This window comes from Amblyraja radiata, chromosome 23 (genome assembly GCF_010909765.2).
Source record: "Amblyraja radiata isolate CabotCenter1 chromosome 23, sAmbRad1.1.pri, whole genome shotgun sequence".
Lineage (NCBI taxonomy): Eukaryota > Metazoa > Chordata > Chondrichthyes > Rajiformes > Rajidae > Amblyraja > Amblyraja radiata.
The window spans coordinates 28,281,878-28,303,761 of NC_045978.1; the positions used below are offsets into that span (position 1 = coordinate 28,281,878).

Genomic DNA, 21,884 nt, shown 5'->3' on the forward strand with positions numbered 1-21,884 from the left:
ACATCTGCTTGTCACATCTGCTAATTCCCTCACCCACCCAAATGAAAGCTGCATTTGTTTCCCCCTGACCCTGACAATGTTAGGGGTTTTTAAAGAATCACTTTTTTATAAATTATATTTCAAGTCTCTTGTGGTTTCTTATTTTGTACTGACATCTTTATTTAAGGTCAAAGTCTATAAAATATCCCATTACATCATTTTACAGAGAGAAATATCCTGTGTCTTTTTCAATACAGTAAACATAGGGGATATTTTGTAATGACTGGAAAACCTAACAGGTTTTTTCAGTTTTTGCCAGCAGGGCCGGTTAATTATCTTTGCAGTGACTTTGATTCATTCACATTGTGTAAAAGAAAAATAATTAAAGCATTGCAACTGAGTCAAAATTATTTCGATGAGAAAACAATGAACTGAAAAATACAAATGACACGGGCTGCTGCCCATGAATGTCACGGGCAATTTAATTGTGCATTCCTTCGTCACAATCTTTCTCTTTTTTTTCACTCTCTTTACCCTGGGATTTTCCCTCTGCTAGTGAAGGCTCTGAATTGTCCTGAGGTATGAATTACATATCGGCACGTTTTCAACTCATAGGGTTGTTTGTTCGTAAACCTCAACCTGCCATTGTCTATGTTCAACATTGAAACTGAACATATTTAATCATTGTGTACCCATATCTAAAAAAACATTGCAAATGATCAATCCTAATTGTGAGGAAGTAGCTACGTGTAACCCATGGCATTGCGTGGCATTATAGAGCATTTTTCTGACCAACATCAGTGAGATGCTAACAATGCATCACCAATATAACAATTTTGGGATGCAATTTATTTGTCAGGAAATAGCTGCCAGCATTTACAGTATCCAATCTTGGTACTTGTGCCCATAGTCTGAACACTAACAATAAATTACAGAAGGTAGACACAAAATGCTGGAGTAACTCAGCGGGACAGGCAGCAACTCTGGAGAGAAGGAATAGGTGACGTTTCGGGTCGAGACCCTGTTTCCCTTGACATGAAATGTCACCCATTCCTTCTCACCAGAGATGCTGCCTGTCCTGCTGAGTTACTCCCAGTATTTTGTGTCTATGCTAGCTGATCTGCTGAGTTCCTTCAGCATTGTTTTTTTTCATTTCATTCTTCCACTTAGGATCTTGACAAATTAAATTGAATTGCATGGTTATGGGTAGACAGAGTGGAAGAAAGCCAAGATGGACTTAAGGCCAGAACTGAGGAGCACACATAACTTTGTCCAGCCCTATATTTCATGACCAAGTTTAAGAGGAGTGAGACCATAGGGGAATCTGCAAAACAGGATGATTAATGATATCACTGAAAATTCCAGGGCTGTGTCTTGCACAATGAGAGATTAGACAAATGTAAACTGAAATGTCTCTTTTTATTATTGAAGACAAAGGAACCACACAGCATTGGCCATAAGTTGCTATTTGGAATATCCGCCATGCAAGTCTGCAGGCTTTCAAGTTAGGGATTTGAGGGAAGCATTAAAAGGTACAGGAAGTCTCTAGTTTTGTTTCTGAGAATTGTTTGTAAGCTAGAAACGAAATGAAACAGCGTGTGGGAGAGGATCACAGAGGCAGGTGTGTCGGGAGAGTGAGCAGTCCTGGGAAGAGTAATCGTCAACCGACTTCATTAACTCTGAGTGAGTGGGTCATTCCCAGCTCCGCTTGGCTCAACCCAGTCCTCCATCGTTACTGCTCAGGGGTGGGGATGTGGAAGAGAAGGCGAGCAGAAATGCCTTGTTCCCACTCCTTAGCATGTACAAAGCATCCATAAATTGTGCCAACGTAATTTGCGGAAGACCTGTAATTTCTTGCATGGTATTCGAATGAAATGTACGCTTTTAACAAAATATTATTGTTTGTGAAATATAATTTTGTGCGATTGTCTAAAACTGTGTTGGTCTCTCTTTTCCGTTTGTATAGTTTGGCTGAGGACCCGCCTAAACAGGACGAGGAGGACGAGGAGGAGGAGGAGGAGGAGGAGGGGGAAGAAGAAGAAGAAGAAATAGAAGAAGAGGAAGAGGAAGAAGGAGGAGAAGAGAGGGGGGAGGAGGAGGTGAAGGGGATGGAGATCTCAACCAGATCAAGAGGTAGGTCAAGAAACTTCTTCATATTAATCTGCTCATCATCTATCTAGAATGGCTCATGTATTGTGAAAATCATGAGGTACTTGTTCTATTGAAATCCTAGCTTTCTTGAGTGGTCTATATGTGTCAGATCATATTGGTTTGCATGTGTGTTTATAGTTATTTTACAGTTTTGATCCTTTTTTTCTCAAGTCTCTTTATGATGTCACCATTCCAATCTATGTAGCTTTCTGCAACCTTGTGAGGTATCTGGACATTTCTCATTCTTGCATCCTGACACTTATTCTAATGTCCTTACCTATGCTGGCCATAACTTCAGCTGCTAAAACCTAAAACCTAGAATTCAATCTTTAAAGCTGTGCCTCCCTTTCAGATTATCATTTTGAGCAGGCTTTTAATCACTTGACCTTGTGCAATGGAGTCAAATTTTACTTGATAGTTCTTGTGAAACTTCATGTTTGGATTGTTTTATTAAGGATCTTGTAAAATATATTGTACTATTGTAAATCTGAATTGAAAGTTTAGAATATAGATTTTGTTTAGGTTTTGTTTAGATTTTATTCCTTGCTGCATGTGTTTTTGTCCTCCATTTGCCTATTTTTCCATTAGAGCTGCTGCCTTACAGCACCAGTGGTCAGGCCTCAGGGAGTTTGCACATTCTCCCTGTGACCGTGTGGGTTTCCTCCTGATACTCTGGTTTCCTATGTCCCAAAATTGTGGGAATTTGTAGGTTAGTTTGCCGCCGCAAATTGTCCTAGGGTGTAGGTAGTGGATGCCAAAGTGGGAATAACACAGAACGGGTGAATGATGGTCGGCGTGGACTAGCAGGCCCGAATGGCCTGTTTCCATTCTGTATCTTTCAATCATCAATCAATCATTTATTCTTAGCCAAGTCTTATTCTTTCAAGGACACCTAGTGAGGGGCAAAACCATTTTTTTGTATTAAAGATACATTTAGCTACATCTTGGAATAAGAATTTACCATTTCTACAACTTGGCTACCTTCTGATTTAAAAAACAAAACAAATATGTTTTTCCTTCATATTGATAATGTAGTGAAGATATGTTTGGGCATTCTATGCAGTTGACCCTCAAACATGTAAACTTTCTCTGGGCCTAGTGTCAGAATGTTTCATGGTTGAATTTTAGGCATACCAACCACATGAAATAACACCAAGCTCTAGAATGCAGGCTTTGGCTTTGAAAATGCAGATCTTGCAGATATAAGCTTTCCATGACTGATCCTAGAACAATGGAACAGTTCAGGGTGTTACAATTTAGTGATATTCAAGTTTGGCCTCAGAAACTATTGACCAGTTAGAATTTTTCTGTTTTCCAAGAGTTCTGATAAGTTTAAAAAATAGTTTAACATTCAGTCAGTATTGTCTCTGTTCCTGCCCTATGTTGTGCTGAGCAGATTGTAAACTTATAAATCACTGGAAATATGCAGAACAATCTGCAGAAGTATATTTCCAATGTTTTAATTGGGAATTAATCTAGACCTTTTTTTCCTTTAGAGCAAGATTAATAGATTTTGCCAGTTGGTCAGATACGTATTTGGCAACAAAGTAAGCATTTCTGCCTTCTGGCTTAAAATGAAGTTTAAGCTAGAGGGGATTGCTTTCTGATATTCAATTTTTGGATGACTGTAGGAATTCTTGTTTAAGTGGTTTATTGGTCAATAAACTAAGAGTTGGATTCTATTGTTCACCATAAGGTTTTTCAAAAGAAGTAAAAGACCAATGGGATACCTCTTGTGATAATTGGCATTTGAATTGTGCCTGTCTTTTTTATAAAGGAAAAATAAGGGGAACAGTCAGTGATCACCAGTTCTGGCAAGGTTGTCTTCAAATACTGGACTAAAGGGCCTGTCCCACTTGGCTGTCATTTACGCGACAGGCCGGTAGTGACTGACGCGTGACAGTCGTCAGATGTAATGCCCCTATTCAAAAAAAGAGGTGAATGAAAAGTAGCAAGCTGCAGACCAAATTAATCTGTGGGAAGGAACTGCAGATGCTGGTTTAAATTGAAGATAGACACAAAATGCAGGAGTAACTCAGCGGGAACGGCAGCATCTCTGGAGAGAAGGAATGGATGATGTTTCAGTCTGAAGAAGGGTCTCGAAACGAAACGTCACCCATTTGACCCGAAACGTAACCCTGTCCCACTTGGCCGTCATTTATGCGACAGGCCGGTGGCGCGCGAAGATTTCATACAGGACGAAATACCGCGCGCAACTCCACACTCCTCCACGCCACTCCATGCGCCCATCCCGCGCTACCCACACGCGACCAGGTCGCGTAAATGGCGCGCAAATGACGGCCAAGTGGGACAGGCCCTTTAGAATCACACTTATTTTGCGATAGAAATATTTGTGTTTTCACTTTATAAGAGAAAGATAACATTATTGTAAAATATATCACTATTGTGAAAGTGTTCCAATTCCTCTGTATAATTTGAAAAAACAATACAAAAAAAAGCAAACAGTATGACAATTCAGTCCCAAATTTCTTCTAAATAAATCTAATGCAGTAGCATTATGAAGGATAGACATTTATTATGTATTAAGTGTTAAATAATTTCATCATGATGGCATATGCTGTGAGGATATGTGGACCAGAGAGCCAGCACTGGATAGAATGATAAATATCAAGTCGAATTTGGGCACCTGAAGAAGAGACATGAAGACAGAAGAGATGATGTGGTCAGCTATCTGAAAGTGAGCATCACAACTGTGAAGGCCTGAGATGTAGGGAAAGGTTGGGCAGGCTTGGATTATTCCTTGGAGTGCAGCGTGCTAAACGATGATTTCAGTTTAGTTTAGATGTACAGCACGCAATCAGGCCTTTCAGCCCATCGAGTCCGTGCCAACCAGCGATCCCCGTACACTAACACTATCCTACACACTAGGGATGATTTACAAGCCAATTAACTTATAATCCCGCACGTTTTTGGGATGTGGGAGGAAACCAGAGCACCTGGAGAAAACCCATGTGGTCACGGGGAGAACGTACAAACACAGTACAAACAGCACCCATAGAGAAGATTGAACACGGGTCTCTGGCGTCGTGAGGCAGCAACTCTACCGGAGTTGCCTCTAATGGAGGTGAATAAAATCATGAGGGGAATAGAAAGGATGAATACACACAGTTTAGTTTAGAGATGCAGCATGGACACAGGCCCTTGGCCCACTGAGTCCATGCCGACCATCAATCACTCGTTCACACTATTTCTATGTTATCCCACTTTCTCGTCCATTCCCTCCACCTTAGGGGCAATTGTACAGTGGCCAATTAACCAAGAAAGCTGCATGTCTTTGTGATTGGGGGAGGAAACCAGAGCACCCGGAGGAAACCTATGCGGTCACAGGGAGAACATGCAAACCCCACACAGAAAACATCTGAAATCAGGATCAAACCTGGGTCTATGGTGCTTTGAAACAGCAACTCCATCAGCTGCGCCAATGTGCTCTTTTTCCAAGGGCAGGGGAATCAAGAATTAGAGGGTTTAAAGTGAGAGCAAAGATTTAATAGGATCCAGAGAGTTAATGTTTTCACAGAGAATATGGAATGTGCTGCCAGATGAAGTAATTGAGGTTCATGATTCAAAATTCAAGATTCAATTTAATTGTTACATGTACCAATTAAGGTACAGTGAAATTTGAGTTACCATACAGCCATACTACGTAAAAAGCAAAAATACATACAGCACATAAAATAAAGTTTAACATAAACATCCACCACAGTGGAATCAACATTCCTCACTGTGATGGAAGGCAATAAAGTTCAGTCATCTTCCTCCTTTGTTCACCCATGGTCAGGGCCTTTGAACAGGGCCGTTGCCGACGGTCCGCTGTTCAAGCCCTCTCGTCGGGATGATCGAAACTCCGTCGTAAGGAAGGATCGGAACACTATGGAGCTCCTGAGTCGGCCGTTTCTTACTGGAGACCGCTGCGCTGCTTCACGGTGTTAAAAGTCCACAGCCCCTGCGGTCGGAGCTCCAACACTGGCGGTACTCGGCCAAAGATCCCAGGCTCTGCGATGGTAAGTCCGCGCAGCACCCGTGACTTGAAGCTCCGGGCCGGTCTCCAGGAAAGGCCGCACCACTCCACATTGTAGGCTGCAAAGGGGGGCAGAGATGCAACACGGAGAAAAATCGCATCTCAGTCGAGGTAAGTGACTGAAAAAGGTTTTCCCTGATCCTCCCCCACACCCCCCACATAAAACATACCAAGAGACATTAAAACTAACATTCAAGACATAAAATAATAAAAACAGAGAAGGGACGGCAGACTGCTGGTGAGGTGGCCATTACGGGTGCCACCCGATGGTCCACAATGCAAGTATGATCCAAATACAGACCCACACAGGTTATAACATCTAAAATACATTTGGACAGATACATGGATAGGAAAGGTTTAGAGGAATATATGCCATGTGCAGGCAATTGGGTCTTGCTTAGATGGGGCATCTTGATCGACGTGGATGTGTTGGGTTAAAGGGGTCTGTTTCTGTGCAATATGATTCTATGACAGGACAGTACAGTGGTAGAGTTGTTGCCTTACCGCGCCAGAAACCCAGATTCGATCCTGACTATGGAGTCCTTACCGACTACCTGCAGGATGCTAAAGGGTGATCATATAAAGGTTTATAAAATCATGAGGCGAAATGGATAGGGTGAATGCACTTAGTTTAGTTTAGAGATACAGAATTACAAAACAGGGTTTTCTGCCCACCTAAAGAGAGTGGTTTGGGACTATGAGTAAAATTATCACCCTGTTGAGGCAAAAGTAATTGGTCATTAAAAAGGATGTACACTGTGTAAAAATGTGCAGCTTTGAATCTGCTTTACAATGGCAGCAAGTAATGCATTAGCACTTACCTGCACAGACATTATATTGAAGAAAATATTTAATTAACTGAGAAATGTATGTATGACTTGGTGGTAAGTTATAAGAATCCATCCAAAACAAAGATATTTAAACCCTTTTTAGTTTTCTCTCTTCTAACACAATGGAGCTTGCACTCGCTTACGCTACCTACATCATAGCAAATGTCTGTGGTACTATATATTGCACAGCCAATTTTCATTTTTGCTGGAAAATGTTTGCGAAACATGGGCAAGTGGGGCTGGCATTGATGTGGCATCTTGGTCGGCATGTGGAAGTTGGCTGAAGGGCATGGTTCCATGCTGTATAGCTCTATGATTATTAATTTTTTCCTTATGCTTAAGATTTCTACTTTTGAATTTGTATTCCCAGATAGTTGAACTCAATAGCTATGGTTGATAAGATGCCATTTTAAATTTATATAACAATATTCAGTAGTCAGTTTCCTATGGTTCATTAACATGCCCTAAGGATATTTGTACATGTTTGGTACAGTACTCCGGACTAGGTCAGGGGAAACAACAAAGAATTGATTTTTATGATAGTGCATTTTACCTGGGACAGAAGGGTCAACTTAACTGAGACTCCACCAATTACGATGGAAAAAGCTGAATCTTCCTTAGGTTTCTGAAGATGTTTTCTCTTAATAGAACATGGTCATTTTGTTGCCATGAGTGAATGAAGCTTGCTTGGTTTAATGTTTAGAGTTTATTTTTCAGATCTTGGTTCGGGAGAACGTACGGGTCTGAAAAGAAAGCAGCTTAGCCCGCAGCCATCTTCAAATGGGCATTCTCCACAAGATGAATCATTGAGTCCAATAAAAAAGAAGAAAAAACCTGGTTTAGCCAATTCGAGTAAAGAGCAGGTATAGTAACATCCGAGTGTGTCCAATTCATGCTCTGATACTTTGTAATTTTATCAAGCTGCATCACCCCATATTATTTCATGGTTATAATTTGAAATTGATTACAAAAACCAAGAAAATATAAAGAAGAATGAAAGACCATCTATGAACAACAATCCAAATTTGAAATTGAAAACATAAAAAGCTGGTAAAATAAACAGTGCAGGTCAAGCAGCATCTGTGGAAAGAGAAACTGATAATGCTTTGGGTTTTTTTGTGGTCTTCAATTCTGATCTGCAACCTAACCATGGAATCAACTGCAAAATGGTTAATAGTAGAGCATAAACAATCTCATAAACAGTTTAGTTTAGAGAAACAATGTACTCAGGCCCTTCTGCTCACCAAGTCCACCCTGACCATCAATCACCCATTCATGCCAGTTATCCCACGTTCTCATCCATTCCCTGCATGTTAGGGTAATTGTACAGAGGTCAATTAAACTACAAACCCACACGTCTTTGAGATGTGGGAGGAAACACGAGCACTCGGAGAAAATCCATGAGATCACAGGGAAAATGTGCAAATTAAACACAAACGGCATCCAAGGCCATGTTAGAACCCTGGTTTCTGACGCTGCCAACTGCACCCCCATTCCACCCCTGTGGAGATGAGTGTGTTTTGTCAGCTTGGCTTTAGAACTGCAAATGCCCTTCTTACAGGAACCTGTCAAGTTTCCTTCTGAAGGAGTTACTGTTACTTTAACCAATTAATATTTTGGAAATTTGTTCCTAACTCGGGTATGCTGTGCCTTTTTTTGTGGGGGAAAAAAATCAGCTGCATATTCAAAGGATATATTTTAAATTTAGTTTAGTTTAGAGATGCAGCGCGGAAACAGGCCCTTCGGCCCACCGAGTCTGTGCTGATCAACGATCCCCGCACACTAATACTATCCTACACACATTCCCAGCCAATTAGCCTACAAACCTGTATGTCTTTGGAGTGTGGGAGAAAACCGGAGCTCCCGAAGAAAACCCATGCAGGTCACGGATAAAACGTGCAAACTCCGTACAGGCAGCAACTCTACCCCTGTGCCACCTTGCCGCCCTGCTCTATATAATGCTGGTCTATATTTCTGATATAATAAAAGCTGCCCAGCTCAAGAATTATTAGTAAGTGTGGCAGTTATTGCCCAAAAGTGCAATATCTTCATTGACATTGAATGGTAAGCTGAATTTGGCTTAAAAAGATGGAGATGCCATAGTTATTTGAGCAAAGTAAGAGAACAATCAATGATTGCAGAGAATTGTCAATGTCATATTCCTGCATTAGTGAGTAACATTTTTTTCTGGTCCAAAAATGCTCAACCTCTTTTTTTTCATAATTTTCTTTTCTGTATGTTGACATGGTTACTTCTTGTTTAGTTTATTGAAACAAAAATAGGAAATTAGCTACTGCTAGTTTTGCAGTGCACATCAAATTGACTGCAAATGTTATTTTAATTTGATTTTATTAGATTTTACCAATGCTAAGATCCTTTTGTAGCTAAGACCTTTGACATGTACTATATTTGAACCTCTGTGCAGCAGCAAATTGAAAAATTAGTAGATTGATATCAATATCAAGGATTTGGAACTTTTACGAATTGACATCTAAATCTGACAAATCTAAATTTTGTTTTAATCTCATCATTTACGGATTTAGTTTGGTGTAATGCAGCTTCTAAATTATTTAAACATCTTTTAGATTTTGCAATGTTTTATTTGTGACTTGTTTGATGACAAAGTTAGAGAGGTATGTTTACCATCCTTGAAATTATTTTATCTATCTGTTCAGCTTATAAAGATGGTAGGTAGCTTTCTCAGTATTTTCAAAACTGTACCTGTTTATCATACCCGTTTGTGTTTCTTAGACACAACACTATGCATGTGACATGTTGGAAGGTGGTCTAGTAAATTAGTTTCTTTCTAAATTGAGTCTAAAATTCAATTGATATCATCATGGTTTTTTGGTGCAGGTTAACAAAAAAGTAACATTATAATTTGAATGTATCATAATCTGATGTCCAAGCTTATTTATTGTAAGTAACATATAAGACCCCTGTTATGAAGCAGTCATACACAAGTGTCAGTTTTAAATCGAGTGCAAAGCTTCTCTAAATGTACTTAGTTATCAAGCTCTCATTTACTTTTGTTAATCTAGATATCCTATGTTATGTGGGAACATTGCTGGTATTCTTCTAACTAAACTTGGTGACAAAGGACCAATGCTCTGTGCACATTTAGCAAGATTTAGGTGAATGTGTACGCAACGTCTGGCTGTGCATCTCATTTCACAGATACTTTTCTGAAAATGGCAACTGCATTCCAATTGGAGTCTCCATAACATGTCTATTTAACCATTGATTTTAAAACAGGGTAATTCCGTGTACTAAAATCAATCCAAAATCAAGGAGGTAGTAATACAAGACCAAGTATGGCTTTGTTGTTCCAAATCACTTCCTAATCTTTTTTAAACAAAATCACTGAAGTATAACTCTTGAAGATTATTTGAGTATACAAGCTTATGACCATCAAGCAGATATTATATGATCTGGGTACATTGCTGTATTGATAATCCAACAATTTATCCTGCCTATATTAAATCTAAATTCTATCTAGCAAGTTTAATTTTATATTTACTATAGGGGCGATTATCAATATTACGAGGGATCAATGCAGTCTCGTAATGTGCAGTATATTTCTCAATCTTTCAAAAAGTGCAGTCCTGTTAATATATCACAGATATAGTGCTTATTCAAAAACAAAATGCAAGCCTTCATATAAGAATAATCTTAGCCAGGATCAATATTTATTGTTTTTGGTTCAATTTGGTCAATAAAAATTTAAAACAATGTATCTTTTTACATTTTAATTCAATTACAATTTCCCATGTACCGGAATGTTACATTCCTGAATAGTATAAAAACGTAATTAATTTCTTCATTTCTTTGTCATATAACATGCTGAAACACGCATCTTCAACTGTAAGCCAATAGCAAGACATTTACCCATGGGGCATGCCTCTCACTCCATGTCACACTTGACAACGTTTGAGAGAAACTTGGTTGGTTTTACTTGCCGAGAAATCAGAAAGAAAATAATTCACATGCATAATCAAAATGCATTTTATAGCCAATTATAGATTGTGGTTGGAAAATGTGGCATTCAGAACAGACATAAGGTATCAATGAGACTACTGGAAATGTACAACATTTAGTTGACAGTTAAATGTTGACCAGGGTTCTAGTGGAGCTCCTTTGTTGTATTGTAGAATCTTGCTTGAATCTGGAGGAAGGCATATCCTTAGTTTAAACTCACATCTGCAAGTATGCAGCGCTGGCATTAAAGTACTTCTTCAGCACTGAAGTGTCATCCAAGAGCCTTTATTGAAGTATCGTGGACTAAAGTCTTAAACCGTATGATTATGTGAGTGTCAGCTTGGAGGTAAGGCTAATAAATCGATTGATGCCATGGCTCAGATCATTATTTTCCAATGTCAATCCCTTCTCTTTATTGGAAACCAGAGATAAAACATGCTAGTGTAGTGGTCACTATTTCTGAATATACAGTTTTAAAAATGTAACCACAACTTTTCAAATATCTTGTACGCCGACATTTGGCTCTTTTTATGACAAAAAATCGATTCTGTGGTTATGGGTTGGTAAAATTGAACAGTCAGCCCATGTGGCATCATTTTATAATCACATTTTTATGCAACTATTTTATTGACATTGATAATGATTTAATGCCAAAGAAACCTATTTCTTCTAAATGCACATGCTCATGGAAAGCCTTTCTACTTTTATCCTCTGAAGTAGTTTTGTGGATAAATTGCTATTAAAAATGGTACTGAGAAATTATTCCCATTCCAACATTGAAATATATTATCAGTGTTTTTTGTTGCACTGATTTGTTTTTCTTTATAAATTTGTATTTGAAAATTGATGAACAGATTTGGTTCCCAGAGAGAGAAAGAGAATTAATAAGTGCACATGAAAAGGCAAAAACATTACAATAGCAATCTATAGAAATGACAAAAACTACTAAAACGCTAATATTTGGTCGGTGTGACTTTATCTCGTAGAATTTTTGACATTTGGTGTCATTATTTTTATATTAATTCTGAAAAAAATAATACGTTGGAAGCTTGGTATTCATTGGTCAGTTAGACTATCTGCTGAGTTCAGTAAACATCTCCATTTTCTACAAGACACAAGTTGAGAATGCACACCATTTATGTAGAAGAAAGCTCAACAACATTGAAGAAACTCGGAACTCAGATCTAAAATAATGTGGTCCACTCTTTTGCAACTTTTAACCTTCACATCTTCCATCGCTGATGTATTGTTTCCACCTGCATCTGCGTGGATGTTATCACTGTTGCTGTTTTCATTATTGCCTGGACAGCACAATGAATGTTTATTTCAACACATGGACTATAGTCATTCAAGAGGATGGTCTGCCACCACCTACCTGGACAGCTTAGGCTGGGAAATGGAAGCTGACCTTGCATGTGACACTTCCATTCATGAACAGTCATTTATCAATACAAAGTCTGCAGGCTTAAGTGAAAACAGATGATACCTTGTTACTGCCATAGTCTTGGCTACTGTATGACATAATTTGTGGTGTTTACACATTGACTTCATTGATAACTGTTGATCTGGCAAAAAATTTGATTGTTGAAATTTTGTTCGAGATGCTCAAAAAATATTTGAGATGGCAACCAATTAGATCAGATCAATAGGATCCAGAATGATCTTAAGCTGCACCACATTTTATCTTAAACTTAACATAAACAGTAAATATGTAGGTCTAGGTTTATTGTCACATGCACCAAGGCATAGTGTAAAGCTTTATTTTGCATGGTATCCAGTCAGATTAGATGATACTCTACATAAATATAATCAAACTCAAGTACAATATGTAGAGCATGGGGGATGATACAGAGTGCAGAATATAGTTCTCACCATTGCAGTGCACCAGTTCCACAGACAAAGTCCAATATCCCAATGAGGTCGAAGTGAATTGGACAGTGACCAAGCTCTGTGTGGAGTATACAGTTATAATGAAAGTATCATTAATTGTTGCATAATTCCAGAAATATGTACAATATTAAAGTTCATTCTTTTCAGTAAAAGTAGTTTGACTTTTAAGCATATTTAAGTATACCTTGATGATAAATTTGGCCAATAGAAAATCTGTGAAAAACTTGGATGAGGAAAGATTGTATTTAAATCTTTGGATTTATAGAATTGGAAACTGCTGCTACTTTCTTATGGTACTAGTGGAGCATGCATAAGATGGACCGGTATAAAACCAAGCCATTTCAGTTCTTACTGATCAAAGTTGCTAATGGGTAAAATTGTTGTGCATGTTTTAGACCGCTGCTTTATATTGTTCCAATAAGCTCTCAGTTGATACATTTGCATGGCATGTTTGGTGACTATACTGTTTTGATACTTTTGGCTAGTTTTGTTTCATTTAGGAAATTTGATGGCTGAATTTTTTTCTATTTAGTTTAATATGTGCAGTTGGTTCTGTTAATAATATGCTTGCATAATGTAAATTGATGAATTATAATACGAATGATGAATTGGGGAACACTACTTGTATAAAGAGGTCAGAATTGGTTAGTACACGATTTTGATCAGGAACTAGAGAACCAATTGAAAGTTACTTTGGAAACTAACAAGCAGAGAAATAAGCTCTTTTGGGAACAAAGGTCTGGAGGGGAAAACACTTTCCATACTTCCTGTCTGTATGTTCATTGCCTTGTAAGAACATGGCTGCTATTTAATCTGCGGGTGGCCATTGAAATTGACAAGCAATAACTTCTACTGATACTCATGCAAATGAATGTTATTTATCAATGTAAAATGCAGCCTTTAGTATTTTCAGCTTGCAGTAACAAAAATAAATGCAGCTATTAAAAATATCTTTTAATTTTGAAAATCCTGTGGGAAGGGGAATAACTTTATTATTGTGTCTGAAACTCTAGCTCCTAACCCATTTTCCACACATGTTTTTATAACACAATTTTCTGTAATGCGAGGTTTCTTTGTGACACAACCTTCATGTTATAACAGAGCTAGCTACCTGTACACTGTAACCATGTGATCTGAGCAATTTTGCATGATATTTTGCCTCACTGAGATGGATTACTTTGAGCGTCAACCAAAACCCGTGTGGTTTTCTTAATAACCCTCTTGATTCAACAGCAGCATGTTCTATCTTGCCATTTAAACCTGCACCTAATGGTGAACAAGTGACAAAAGTGCACTTGTATTGTTTAGCAAATCAAACTAATCACGTAGTGATATGTGGTGCGATGCATCATCTGTTGGTGACTATAGAATCTTAATATTTTCATCTTCAATAAGAGGATGGACATAAATTCCTTCATTTCATCTATGCATCATCGGGGGAAGTATATTTTTGTCTCTGATTTTAAAATTGGACACTTGTTCCCTGGAACCTCTTGGCTGGATTACATTTTAGTTAGACTGTTTAAAATTCTCTATTTTTCTTAATCTTTTTTCCCCTCATAGTATTCAGATTTTTCAATTTTAGTATGAAGCTTTTATTCATCAGTATTTTAAAAGAAAATGGTATGAAGCATTAAGTTGATAATTCTCATTCTACCTAGAAATTTCCATAGGTGACACCATCTTACTGCATCCATTTTTCTGTGTTGTCTCAAAGAGAAATGGTTAATCCAGGCAATTTCAATGTAAAATTATAAGCAGTTAGACACAAATTACTGGAGCAACTCAGTGGGTGAGGCAGTATCTCTGGAGAAAAGGAATAGGTGATGTTTTGTGTCAAGACCCTTCTTCAGACTGAGTCAGTGGAATCAGGGTATAAGTCTTCATTGCTGGAAATATCTAAATGACATTTTGTTGGCATACAATTTAAGTTTTGGAGGGTCTGTCTGTCCCAATTTTCAAATATTTTGTCCCTTTCTTTCAGCTTTGCTTGAATTTTGTTTCTCTAGTGTGGTGTCTATTAGGTTTCTAGTATTATCTCTCTGCCATGGTCCAACTTTTATGTTTAGACATTTTTTTTAGATCCTTTTTAAAGTGTTCTCAGGAATTGAGACTGAAATATATTACACTTTATAAATTCCAAAAGGGGCTTAACAAGTAATTTAACAGGCTCCCCTTTCCTCCTAACATGTGTGCTAAAATTTGTTGGACTGACTAGTCACTAATAGTTTATCATTAGCTGGTTTAGATTGAGCATCATTAATTATTCTGCATGGTCTTTTTTTAGTTAGTTTAGTCTGAGCATCATTAATATTTCTGCATAAGTAAAGAGCTTCAGAAAGCTTTGGATTATTGCACAGTCATCTCCTATCTTATAACTGTATGTAATTTGAAGGAACCGAGTGCTTTCTAATTTGGCCAGCCTGTTACATTTGTAAGTTTTAGAGAATTGTCCATCAACTTGTTCTTGGGATTAACTCTGTATTTTGATTTGCAACAAACAGAGTGCTATTTAATATAAGATGCTTATTTATCAGCAATTGATCGTATGTGTTGAGAAATGGAGTGGACCTTGATCTTGGTGCCTTCCTGTCTCCTAACTTAATTTAGTGTTGTTGATCAAATGCAGTAGATAATTAAAATCCTCAGGTTTGATGTTACATTAAATTATTACTGTTTTTCGTAGAAGGTTGACAGAAAGACTAAGCTGGCTCAAGTTTGACTAATTAATGAACATGTTGAGCTTTAGCAGATCCAGCAACATCAAGTGTCACAATGTGATCTTTATCTGGATCATGTAGTCTCTTCATCTGTCTTGAGTTGCTTTTGCTCGCCATTTAGCACCGTTATACGAATTTACTGCATACATTGATTGCATTTTTTAATCTAACATGGACAGGCTACTTTCTTTTCAGCATGATGTGTGTTCACAGTATATTAGAGCCCATTTGAGATGTTCTCCAACATTTCTTGGACATTGCCTTTCTTTCCTTGAGTGTTGCTCTCACTTAGGTCAACTATCATTTTTTGTTGTTCTTTTACCTTGCCACAAATTCATCCCATTTCTCTTCCAGCGACTCTTGTGTGTGTCCCTGATTACCTGCCTCTGATTAGATGGTTGTCTGTACAAAAACATATATGTTCTAAATATGTAGTGGAGTCAAACTACATTCAAGACTTGTTCCATCAAGGCTGTATTTCTAACAATAAAGTAGGGGGGTTAATTAGTTGCTCCAACACATGGTTTTAGCTTGCAATTAGTAACAGCAATGATCTTTATACTTTATTTTCAAATTAACAATTTTGGATATGTGCTCTGTGGACTCCACAAGAGGTTTCAGTCTTGGTTCTGTGCTTCTGTCTCGGGAGTAGGATTGAAGTTGGAATTTCTAACAATTCTGAATGCTGGCATTTAAGGATTCAAATTGGAGAGAGCCCTATTAGAAAATGAAAGAACTCTAATGTAAAGTTAACTTTCACGCACAGCACCAGCCCAACTAAAAATATCAGAAAGTAGAACATCAGTCGGAAGATAGTGGTCGTAGAGTACGAGGGTGCCCCTCTGCCATTATAGATGCTCTCACTAGGGTCTCCTCAATATCCCACAGCTCCGCTCTTGCTCACCCTCCCCCCATTCATAACAAGGACAGAGTCCCCTTGTCCTCACCTCCCCCCCCCCCCTTCCATCAGCCGTCGCATACAGGATATAATCCTCCCACATTTTCGCCACCTCCAACGGGATCCCACTACTGGCCGCATTTTCCCATCTCCACCCTTTCTACTTTTCCGCAGAGACCGTTCCCTCCGCAACTCCGTGGCCAACTCATCCCTTCCCACCTAAACCAACCCCTCCCCAGGTACTTTCCCCTGCAACCGCAGAAGATGCAACACCTGTCCCTTTACCTCCCCCCTCGATTCCATCCAAGGACACTAACAGTCTTTTCAGGTGAGGCAGAGATTCACTTGCACCTCCTCCAACCTCATCTGCTGTATCCACTGTTCCAGGTGTCAACTCCAATACATTGGCGAGACCAAGCGCAGGCTCAGTGATCATTTCACTGAACACCTTCGCTCAGTCCGCCTGAACCCACCTGATCTCCTGGTTGCTCAACACTTTAACTCCCCCTCCCATTCCCACACTGACCTATTTGTCCTAAGCCTCCTCCATTGTCAGAGTGAGGCGCAGGCCCAGAACAGCACCTCATATTTTGGTTGGGTAGCTTACACCCCAGCGGTATGAACATTGACTTCTCTAACTTCAAGTAGCCCTTGCTTTCCCTCTCTCTCCACCCCCTCCCCCCCCCCCCTTCCCAGTTCTCCCCCCAGTCTTACTGTCTCTGACTACATTTTATCTCTGTACCACCCACTCCCCTGACATCAGTCTGAAGAAGGATCTCGACCCGAAACGTCACCCATTCCTTCTCTGCAGAGGCGCTGCCTGTCCCGCTGAGTTACTCCAGCATTTTGTGTCTACAGTTAGAAGATAGTGACTGAAGCAGCATTAGGAGATACATTCTGGGGAAAATAAAGACAAGAAGATTTTACAATGAGCATGTTGATCAAAAAGAGGAGATACTCGAAGACTGCACCATATTGGAAGAAATCAGGAAAACAGGAAAATTGCAAAACAAAAGGATTAAGAGTGGATTATCTTGTGGCGTAAGAAAAAACCCCCATTATACATAGTGGTGGTTCAGATTTGAAATGGGTAGTGGGTAGTGGAAATTCAGTAATGCTTCTTAAGAGGAATTGATAATAATTGAAGTGAAATATTTGCAAGCGAGGCAGAGCTTTGAGGCCACATGGATGTGTCTAAGTGAGAACGTGCAATCTTGATGGGCTGGTTGACCTCTTCTTGTGCTGCATTTTCCCATGATTTGTAAATAAAAACCCAAATGCTGGTATAACGTGGAGAAATGTGAAACTTTGGTGGCAAAAACAGGAAGGCAGATTTTGATCTGAATGGTGTCAGATTAGGAAATGAGGAGGTGCAACGAGACCTGGGTGTGTTCGTACATCAGTCACTGAAAGTAAGCATGCAGGTACAGCAGGCACTGAAGAAAGCTAATGGCATGTTGGCCTTCATTTCGAGAGGATTTGAGTTTAGGAGCAAGGAGATCCTATTGCAAATGTACAGGGCCCTGGTGAGACCGCACCTGGAGTATTGTGTGCAATTTTGATCTCCTAATTTGAGGAAGGACATTATTGCTATTGAGGGAGTGCAGTGTAGATTCATGAGGTTAATTCCCAGGATGGTGGGACTGACATATAATGAAAGAATGGGTCGATTGGGCTTGTATTCACTGGAATTTAGAAGGATGAGAGGAGATCTCATAGAAACATATAAAATTTGTAAAGGATTGGACAGGCTGGATGCAGGAAAATGTTTCCGATGTTGGGGAGTCCAGAACCAGGGGTCACAGTTTCTGAGCTGAGGAAAAACTTCTTCGCCCAGAGAGTTGTGAATCTGTGGAATTCTCTGCCACAGAAGGCAGTGGAGGCCAATTCACTGGATGTATTCAAGAGAGAGTTAGATTTAGCTCTTGGGGCTATAGGAATCAAGGGGTATGGGGAAAAAACAGGAATGGGGTACTGATTTTAGATGAACAGCCATGACCTTATTGAATGGCGGTGCTGGCTCGAAGGGCCGAATGGCCTACTCCTGCACCTATTTTCCTATGTTTCTATGCTACATATATCTTTGCCTAATCTGTATGTTTTTTTAATGATTTGTGGTAGCATTATTCAACAAAAAAATTTTTTATCCCTGAAGGTTTTTCCAATTAATTGCTTAGTAACTTTTCATACTTGGTGAATGATGTATTTTTAGTAATAAATTCATGAAATTGCATAGTGGTTATATTTCCAGAATATATTTTTTTACTGCATTCCAGAATGTTTTACTTGGCAATAAGCTGAATACAGCTAAAAACAGTGTGGGGTTTGTATGTTTGGCATTTATAGTGCAGATGAAAGTGTAGGGAACATTTTACTTGTAATTCACCATTGCATATCCCTGCGGGTTCTTATTCAAAAGGTGAGGAAGATGGAGGATGAGCATACTAATTCAGATGAGTTGGCATCAAAATGATAAAAGCCAGTGATTTACCTTTTTGACATCTATTTTGAGCTCTGTCCGATCTCAAATCTATGAAAATAGAACTTCCAGGAAAGAGTGGGGAATTTCCTGGGTTTGTTAATGAATACAAAATTATATCAATGTGACATTAATGATTAAAAGAGCAGCTAAATGCCTTGAGTCTCAAGTAAATAGCATGCATTTTCCCCGTATGTTACAGATCATGTTTTTTTTAAATTTTATATAGACCTTTATCCATCCAGAGAATTTGTAACATATTATAGAAAGAAGAAAGATTTTAGTTTTCATGACCTCCAGACTCGCCAGTATATTTTAGCCAATGAAGTAGATGCTAAGCAGTCGATTTGTTTTGTGCATGTGCAAATTTGAAATAAGTGCTGATATTATTTGATTTGGATGCTGGCTGATCAACAAATGTTGTGTTAGCGGGTGGTGGGTACGGGCTCATATAGGCTATAGCTATTACTCAACTTTCTCAGATTCCTCAACTTTCTAAGAAACCCACGCCACCCTGGCTACACTTTCATTTCACTCCTGCCATTGGGAAGAAGGCATAGGAGCCTGAAAACTGTATGATCCAGGTTCAGGAGCAGCTTCTTCCTTACAACCATCAGGCTATTAAACACTATAATTTCCAAATAAGCTCCGAACTACATAGATTTGGGGAGATTGTTTTTGTCTTTGCACTATTATTATATATATATATATATATATATATATATATATATAATAATAGTATATAGATATATATATACACACTCTCGATCTTCTTCAGACTGAAGAATTGTCCCAAACTGAAACATGACGTATTCATGTTCTCAAGAATTGCTGCCTTACCCACTGAGTAACTCCAGCACTTTGTGTCTTTTTTCCCCACAATGGAATGAGCGGCATGGGGAGGTAGTTGAGGCAGGGACAATCACAACGTTTAAGAAACTAGTTAGACAGGTACATGGATGGTACAGGTTTGAAGGGGTTTGGGCCAAACACAGGCAGGTGGGACTAGTGTCGCTGGGACATGTTGGCTGGTGTGGGCAAGTTGGGCTGAAGTGGCTGTTTCCACACCTATGACTTACATGGGCAAGAAGTGGAACTACTCCAGCTTACCAGTTATCTTTCCAACATGCTTGGAAAGAGTGAAAAAGGCACTGACACCTGGTTGCTAAATTTATTCATTCTATTTACTGCAACCTTTAAGATTAAAAAAAACGAATTAACTGTGACTGGTGTCCAAATGCAATCATAAAAATAAAAGTGAAGGCATAAAGACAATGGAAGAGACAAATACACACTGTGAGCGAAGGTGAGGTTTAAGGTGACTAAACATACAAACATGACAGAATTAAATGGAGGCCAAAGGAACAGCAGATGCTGATTTACCAAAAAATATATCAAAGTTCTAGAGATATTCAGTGGGTCAGGCAGCATCTCTGGAGAACATGGATCGGTGGAGTTTCAGGTCAGATCCTTTTCCACCCCCCAATTTGAAACGTCATCTATCCATGTCCTCCAGAGATGCTGCCTGACCTGCTGAGTTACTCCAGTACTTTGTTTTTTTCTTTTTGACAGAATTAAACATCAGATTCATTCATAAACAGGTTTCAGCCACTGGCATCTTATTGGATGGTCTATTTTGAAATACATGTTGCAACTAATTTTCAGATTACAACTAATTACAAATTTGCGATGACTGACAAAAGTCATTAAAAAATACAAATTGGTTGGTTTAGGGATTGTTTAAAATACATAGATGTGAATAAAGTTATAGAACTGTTCAGAGTTCCAAAGGGAAGTTATCCTTTTTAATAGCAACATGTTAAGTTTTGTGCTGGAAAGTTTTACAGTTCTTAATTTACCCAAGCCAGCCACAACACAGACTCTAATTAAAATCTGGGTCCTTCGGTTTCAGTGATCTGGAACAAAGCATCAGGGAGTTGGAAGTATTGAAGTGGAGTATTAAAGCAGCTGAATGGAGACACAAGAAACTGCAGATGCTGGAATCTTGAGCAAAACACAAAATGCTGGTGTTACTCAGCAGGTCAGGCAGCATATGTGGAAGGAATGTATAAGCAACATCTTCAGACCACATAGGCATCTTTTTGGGTTAGGACCCTTCCGATTCCAATTTGAAGAATCGTTCCAACTCAACACGTTACCTATCCATTCCCTCTTAAGATGCTGCCTGAACAACTCCAGCACTTTGTGTTGTGATTAAAGCAGCTCAAGTCAGCACTGGCCAAGTATATTCATGGATTTTAGTTCTTTGAGATGTAGGTACATCATTCTTTGATGAATCAGACACCTATCACTTTTGTTAAGGCACATAAAGAATGCTTCAGTATTCAGTTCCAATTTCTTTACCCATTGGGAAAGAGCCTAAAACATCATGTCATACTTTGTCAAAAAGTGCCCTTTCTTCATTTCATTCTTTCTTCCACAATGTAGCCAGGTGTACCACCAACACATCTCCTGCCTCCTCCTGAATCTCAACACAATCCGAATGATAACCAACAACAGTTTGGTTTTCCCTGTTCCTCGACCTACCCTGCCAACAAGCTCAATACACTTGCCTCCACCTTATAGCTTAATTTCAGGCCATCAAGTGGACCAAACCATCCGCAATCTCATTGTCCTACTTGACCCAAAATGGAACTTCCAATCTCATCACAAAACCTACCTTTAGTTCAGTAAAGTGATCAAAGGGGCTACTTTCAAGGTCATAAAGAAACACTTGCCAAAACTCACTTGGGGCTCCATCATGATCATTCAACCCTAGCCTTGCTCCAAATACGGAGATTTCCAGAACTGATCCAATAGTGGATGCTTTGACATAGGGAACAGGACCCCCCCTCCCCCCCCCCAAAAAAGTGATAGTTCATAGGCGGAAGATGAGAGGGAGAAGATTTAAAATGGACCC

At 39.0% G+C, this 21,884-nt stretch overlaps 1 pseudogene; it reads left to right on the plus strand.

Annotated features, from left to right (window-relative positions):
* The window catches only part of LOC116986071, a 32,411-nt pseudogene that overhangs the window by 2,340 nt on the left and 8,187 nt on the right, over nt 1-21,884 (plus strand).